Source organism: Sarcophilus harrisii, chromosome 6 (assembly GCF_902635505.1).
Source record: "Sarcophilus harrisii chromosome 6, mSarHar1.11, whole genome shotgun sequence".
Lineage (NCBI taxonomy): Eukaryota > Metazoa > Chordata > Mammalia > Dasyuromorphia > Dasyuridae > Sarcophilus > Sarcophilus harrisii.
In genome coordinates this window covers 133,779,445-133,786,968 of record NC_045431.1, presented here as the reverse complement: position 1 = coordinate 133,786,968, position 7,524 = coordinate 133,779,445, and positions in this window count along the sequence as shown.

Here is a 7,524-nt window from a genome sequence, read left to right as displayed (position 1 = left end):
TCCCCATAACATATGATGCTTACTGATGGTTTTAAATAGATACTACTGATTATTTTAAGGAAAAGACCATTTATTCTTATACTCTCAAGTGTTTTTAATAGGAATGGATGTTGGATTTTGTCAAATGCTTTTTCTGTATCTATTGAGATGATCATATGGTTTTTGTTAATTTGGTTATTAATATGGCCAATTATATTGATAGTTTTCCTAATATTGAACCAGCCCTGCATTCTTGGTATAAATCCTACTTGATCATTGTGTATTCTCCTGGGGATGATTTTCTGTAGCCTTTTTGCTAATATCTTGTTTAAGATCTTAGCATCAATATTCATTATATATCATATATTGTCTATAATTTTTTTCTCTGTTTTCAACCTACCTGGTTTAGGTATCAGTACTATGTCAGTGTCATAAAAGGAATTTCGTAGGACTCCTTCATTTCCTATTTTTTCAAATAGTTTATATAACATTGGGGCTAATTCTTCTTTAAATGCTTGGTAGAATTTACACGTAAATCCATCTGGTCTTGGGGATTTTTTCTTAGTGAGTTGATTAATAGCTTGTCCTATTTCTTTTTCTGAAATGGAACTATTTAAGCAATTTATTTCCTCCTCTGTTAATTTGGGAAGCCTATATTTTTGGAGGTAGTCACCAATTTCACTTAGGTTATCAAATTTATTGACATAAAGTTGGGCAAAGTAACTCATTATTTCTTTAATTTCCTCTTCATTGGTGGAAAGTTCTCCCTTTTCATTTTTAAGACTACTAATTTGATCTTCCTCTCTCCTTTTTCTAATCAGATTTACTAAAGGTTTATCAATTTTATTGGTTTTTTTTTATAAATTCAACTCTTGGTTTTAGTTATTAGTTCAATAGTTATTTTACTTTTGATATTCTTAATTTCTCCTTTTAATTTTAGAATTTCAAATTTAATTTGATTGGGCGGGTTTAATTTGGTCTTTTTGTAGCTTTTTAAGTTGCAAGCCCAATTCAATGATCTTCTCTTTCTCTATTTTATTCAAATAAGCCTCTAAGGATATACAATTTCCCCTTATTATCACTTTGGCTGCATTCCACAAATTTTGGTATGATGTCTCATCGTTGTCATTAACTTGAGTGAAATTATTAATGGTGTCTATAATTTGCTACTTCACCCAATCATTCTTTAAGATGAGATTATTTAGTTTCCAATTACTTTTTGGTCTATTTACCCCTAACTTTTTGTTGAATGTAGTTTTTATTGCATTGTGAGCTGAAAAGAAAGCATGTACTATTTCTGCCTTCCTGCATTTAAATTTGAGGTCTTTATGTCCTACTATATGGTCAATTTTTGTATAGGTTCCATGAACTGCTGAGAAGAAAGTATACTCCTTTCTGTCACCATTGAGTTTTCTCCAAAGATCTATCATACCTAATTTTTCTAATATTCTATTTATCTCTTTAATTTCTCTCTTATTTGTTTTGTGGTTTGATTTATCTAATTCTTGCAACTCTCTTAACTTCTCCTTTAGGAAGTTAGATGCATATATATTTAGTATTGATATTGCTTCATTGTCTATAGTGCCCTTTAGCAAGATATAGTTTCCTTCCTTATCTCTTTTAATTAGATCAATTTTTGTTTTTGCTTGATCTGAGATCAGGATGGCTAACCCTGCTTTTTTGACTTCACCTGAAGCATAATAGATTCTGCTCCAGCCTTTTACCTTTATTCTGTATGTATCTCCCTACTTTAAATGTGTTTCATGTAAACAACATATTGTAGGGTTCTCATTTTTGATCCAGTCTGCTATCCACCTCTGCTTAATGGGAGAGTCCATCCCATTCACATTTATGGTTAAAATTACTAATTCTCTATTTCCTGTCATCTTCTCATCCCAAGATTATGCTTTTCTTTTTCTTGCTCCCCTCAACCCTCTTTCCCAATTTTAAACTTGTGGGCCCCACTTGTTATCACCCTGCTCACCCTCTTTAGGATCCCTTCCTCCCCCCTTTGAATCGCTTCCCCTTTCTTGTACCCTTCCCTTATTACTCTTTTCCTTTTCCTTTTTCCTCTCCCCCTTTTTAATGAAGTGAGAGAAGATTCTCTCTAAAACAAATATGTCAATTATTTTCTCTTTGAGCCAACTCTGAGGAGAGTAAGATTCATAGAATGTTCCTCCCCCTCTCTAAATTCCCTCAGATATGATAGGTTTTCTTTGCCTCTTTATGGGATGTAGTTTCCCTCTTTTTATTCCCCCTTTCCCCTTTTTCTGACACTATCCCCTTTCCATTTATACTTCCCTTTTTTATGTTATATCAGTAAAATTAAATTATACAGGTAGTCTTTACGTATATCCACAACAGAAACACAGTTCTCAAAAATTCCTTTTACCTTTTCTGCTTCTCTTGAGTCCTGTGGTTGGAGATCAAATTTTTTGTTTAGTTCTGGTTTTTTCCTTAGAAACAAATGGAATTCATCTGTTTCATTAAATGTCCATCTTCTTCCCTGGAAGAAAATGCTCAGCTTGACTGGGTTGTTTATTCTTGGTTGCGTTCCAAGTTCTTTTTCCTTTCGGAATATCAGATTCCAGGCCCTTCGATCCTTTAATGTGGAGGCAGCCAGATCTTGGGTGATCCTTATTGTGGTATGTCAGTATTTGAATTGTTTTTTTCTGGTTGCTTGTAATTTTTTTTTTCCTTAATCTGATAGTTCTGAAATTTGGCCACAATATTCCTTGGAGTTTTTATTTTAGGATCTTTTTCAGAAGGTGTTCAATGAATTCTTTCAATGCCTATTTTACCTTCTGATTCTATTATATCTGTAAAGTTCTTTTTGATGATTTCCTGTAAAATAGTATATAGGCTCTTTTTTTCATCATAATTTTCAAGAAGTCCAATAATCCTCAGATTATCTCTCCTAGATCTATTTTCCAGGTCTGTCATTTTTCCAATTAGATATTTCATGCTTTTTTTATAATTTTTCATTTTTTTGGTTTTGCTTGACTGATTCTTGATGTCTCAATGAATCATTGGTTTCTGTTTGTTCAGTTCTAATTTTTAATGAGTTATTTTCTTCATTAGCTTTTTTTACTTCTTTTTGTATATGTCCAATTAAGTTTTTAAATGAGTTGCTTTGCTCTATGGAATTTTTTTTTTTTTCATTTCACTAATTTTTTTTTTTTTTTTAGTGAGTTATTTTCTTTTTCCAATTCACAAATCCTACTTTCCTAGGATTGCTTTTACCTTTTCCAATTCACAGATTCTGTTTTCCTGCACTTCCTGGGAATTCTTTACCTTTTCCAATTCACATTTCAGGAAGTTGTTACTTTCTTGCATAGCTTCTCTTTTCTTTCCCCATTTTTCTTCTAAACTCTCTTTTAAGACTTTTAATGGTCTCTTCTAGGAGAGTGTTATGTAATGGGGGCCAGGAAACAGTCCCTTTTGGGGTATTGTCTGAAGACTGTTTGCTATTAGTCTGCTTGGGTTTGCAAACCTGCTCTCTTTCTGTACAGAAGCTATCTATAATCCTTTTGATTTTTTTACTCATTTTTTTAAAGCCTTTAGGTTCTGCCTTCAGGGCAAAGAGTTTACCAGCTTCCTCTGCAAAGAAGGAATAGGTATAAATGGGCTGCAAACAACAGCTTGGTATGGGAGTGCTCTGGGAAAAAGTCCCCCCCCACTAGAAGTGATTCAGACCTGATTAGCACTGGCTGAACTGCTGAAGTGTGCAATGTAGAACCTCATTGTGGGGATTAGTAACTGCCCTGAGGCTAGAGGCTGAGCAGTAAAGTGTCACTGCCCCAGGCCAAAGCCCATGGGGGAGAAGGGGGCGCTGTGGGTATTAGCAGCTGAACAGCGAGCAGTCTTGCAGGGACTGGAAGTATCTTTGCCCAGGGAAGCACAGTGGCATGCTGCAGAAGTTCTATTGCCCCAGGCCAAGCCCCACACTGTGCAGATTAGAGGCTGCCCCAGGCTGTGCCCACCTGCCATGCAGAATTGCCCCAAGCAAGCCTCATACTGCAGAATGTGGCTGCTGAGCTATGTTACAGTCTGTGCTTAGTCCCTCACTTCCAGTTTTGGGTGGGTATAGCCAGATTCTGTTAGATTCTGGCATTTTTTAGTGTACTTTCTGCCTTTAGCTTTAATTTCTCTGCTGATATGCTATTTTGCAACCAAGGCAGAGCAACCAGTCTATGCCAGAGTCACCTCTGCAATTTTCTAACCACAGAGGCCAGCCACCCCCTTTCCCGTCAGCTCTGTTTGCCTGCCTCTCCTATTTCTCTGCCTGCACTGGTCTGTTCCCTCCCCTCAGGAAAAACCTTTCTTGGTTTATCTTCCAGATTATTTTTGCTGGTGAGTTGGTGTACTTCTAATCCTCATGGGTTTTACCAGTCAAGAGCTATTTTTGAGGCTGAATTTAATAATTGGTCGTGAGGTTATGAGAGGAGCTTAGAAAGTCAGGTGTGCCTTCTCTGCCATCTTGGCTCTGCCCCCCTATATAACACTATTTTGGTCACTATTTAAGCAAAATTTTTCCTAGAATTTTAGGACAAATATTCTTCACCAAGATATGTTAGAGATTAGAGAGGGAAGAAGTGGTTACAAAGTACGAAAAAAGCTTATGGATCAAACTTTTATCAATGGAAAAATAAAAAATATATATGTAAATACCAATATATGGAGAAGGAAAATGGCAAAGTACTCCATTATCTTTGCCAGAAAAACACAAATGGGGTCATGAAGAATAGAATACAATTAAAATGAGCAAACATCAATATCCATATATTAGCTGTTTCCTGAGCATTTAGAAGACAAAAAGAAAGGTTCTAAATTGATATCAATGTTTCCAAAATTTTTCCAATAGTGACTCAGATGAAAATAAAAAGATTGTATGTAAGTATATTCTAGGGAATCTAAGCCCTCAAACAGAGTTTTGTCAAGCATTAATAGTTTTTAGGAATAGGGAATCTTACTTATTATCTGCAATAATTCTTGTCAGGAAAGCAACTCTTCTATGAATTAGATGGTGGGAAGGAAAGGATTGCTATGTTATATTTTTGGTTTTGTTTTTTTTAAGACTAGATGTCCCTCTCTTAGTCAAGAACTACTCACTACTCAAAGACTACTGAGATTTTTTACCTCATTTCCAATCTGGGCCAATTTGTCCTTGGGCAATTTAGTATTTTCATGATCAAAAGTGCTTACTATATTAATGGTCAGTTTAGTGCAGACACACTTTTGGCATAATTCATTGCAGCTCAGAACTCCTGAACTCAAGCAATGTACCAACCCTAGCTTCCACAAAAGCTGGCATTACATGCATGTTGTACCTTTCCATCTGTGGTAATTTGTTTTAAGAAGGGAATGCTATTTCTTTCTTAATTGTTTCATTAGTTGCATTACAAGTTTTTTCTAAGAACTCCAGATTATTCAAAAAATAATAATGGCAGAATCTTTAATGAATTCAGTGTATGAGGTGGGAGGGTATTCTACTTGTAAGAAGGGCAAAGAAGGCAAGAAAAGTGGTGGTAAGAGAGAACTGAAAATATGCCTTTAATAAAAAAAATAATAAAGCAAAGTGGGTTCCATCTTAACAAAGTTCATCTAAAAATTAGAGCAAACACACTAAGAGAAAGTTCACTGTTTTCTCATTCTTCCCAAAATTCCATTTCCTAAAGTTTTTCAAATACAGTGCTTCAATAATAAATGATATTATAAGCACTATATCATGACTTTTATCTATAGCCATTGCAATAACTTTGATAAAATATATAAATTTGACAAATTTCTCTTTGGAAAAAAAGCAACAATTTTGTATTCCAAATTCTAGACTCACACTATATTTGTATGTATGTGTGTATGTTTACATATATATATGTATATGGTAATTTAAATATGTAGTAATGCTCATTTACTTAAATATTTGTATTTATTTATATTTATGTGTGTGTTTATTTTTAAATAAATACTTATATTTATTTATATATGTGTTTATTTATTTATGGCATATATGTACCATGAAAGAGTTGTTATATGGCATATATATGCATACATAGTATATAAGGCACATTTGTGTGTCATATATACTGCTCTTATGATAGCTACATTCTTATATACACATATAGGTATATTGCATGTTATACATATATGTTTGCTTCTACATACATATGTACACATACATACATTGTATGTATAAGTGTGCATGTTTATATATACATATCTAGATAGATAGATAGGTAGACATTTAAAATGGAACTTATTGTTCTAGTAAACTGCTTATATAAAATGATTCTTACCCTGAAACTCAAAAAATATTATGATCCTTTCTGAAAGGGACATTTAGAGGTACAATTATAAATAAAGATGTGAATTTTGTTTTCCCTGGAATGAAAAGCAAAAGGGAAGCATTTTTAAACACATGTTTTATATTGTGTTTAAACCTCAAATGTTTAACAATTTGAAACATTGAAGGGTCCAATATGTGGTTTGTTTCCCCAGTTCATTGCTAAGTTTTCTTCGAGTTTGATTTCCAACATGGTACTTCCTTTTGATGAAACTGACATTGCTTTTTACCATGACTGGAAGAAAGGTATACTGTTCTGTTGTAAGCCTGGCACAGTAAATTAAGCTATTTCTCAACATGAAATTAAATGTCGTTACCTTGGAGCAAGATTTGTGTCCTGATTTCCCCCCTTTTGCAATGGACTAGGTTCCCAGCTTAATTCCTAACTCAGAATAAAAATATGTCTTTCTTTTTAATATCAGAAATATTAATGTGTCAGATAAATAATCCTTGCAAAGGAGAGACAGAGAAGATATATAAATGTCTGGTTTCTTTCAAATTGGTCTTTGCTTGCAATAAAATCACATAGGAAACAATCAGCTTGATTTTAATTTGATTTTATAAAGGATAATCATCTTTGAAAGAAATTTGCTTTTAAATATGTAGAGAGGAGTTGTTCCTCCTATATGTGTTTTGGGGAAGTTGTTGTGTGACTTGAAGGGAGACAAAATAGATATCTCCAGCCTCTTCTCCCACTTTTCTCCATGGGAAACTTTAGTTCCTGCCAGAAATCAGTTAGGGCCAAAAGTTTAGTCACTCTTTTCTCTTCAGAGAGAAGGGGTACCAAGTTAGAATTATATCTGCCCCCTTAAATATTGTTAGCTTAGGGTATATGGTTCTCAGTTTCAAACTAAATTTCTGATGTTTATTATAACAATAATACATACACTGTTTAATAACCACAGATTGACTTTTTCCCACCAAATACTAGTTCCACAATGAATACACATAGCAGGTAATAAATAAGAATATTTATACAAGCTGACAACAAAACAAAAATCAGAGAAAGCATATATAGAATATGAACCAAACAATATAGAATGACGGAGCTCTTCCAGTAAGAATGAGGAAGCAGCTCAACCAAGAGAGAGAATTTCAGATTTCACACAAGGAGATATTTCCCAAAGTGTCTAGTATAAGATAATAATCTGGGAATAAGGACATGATCAAGATTGCAGTTCCTCTCATGTTGACTTCTTTTC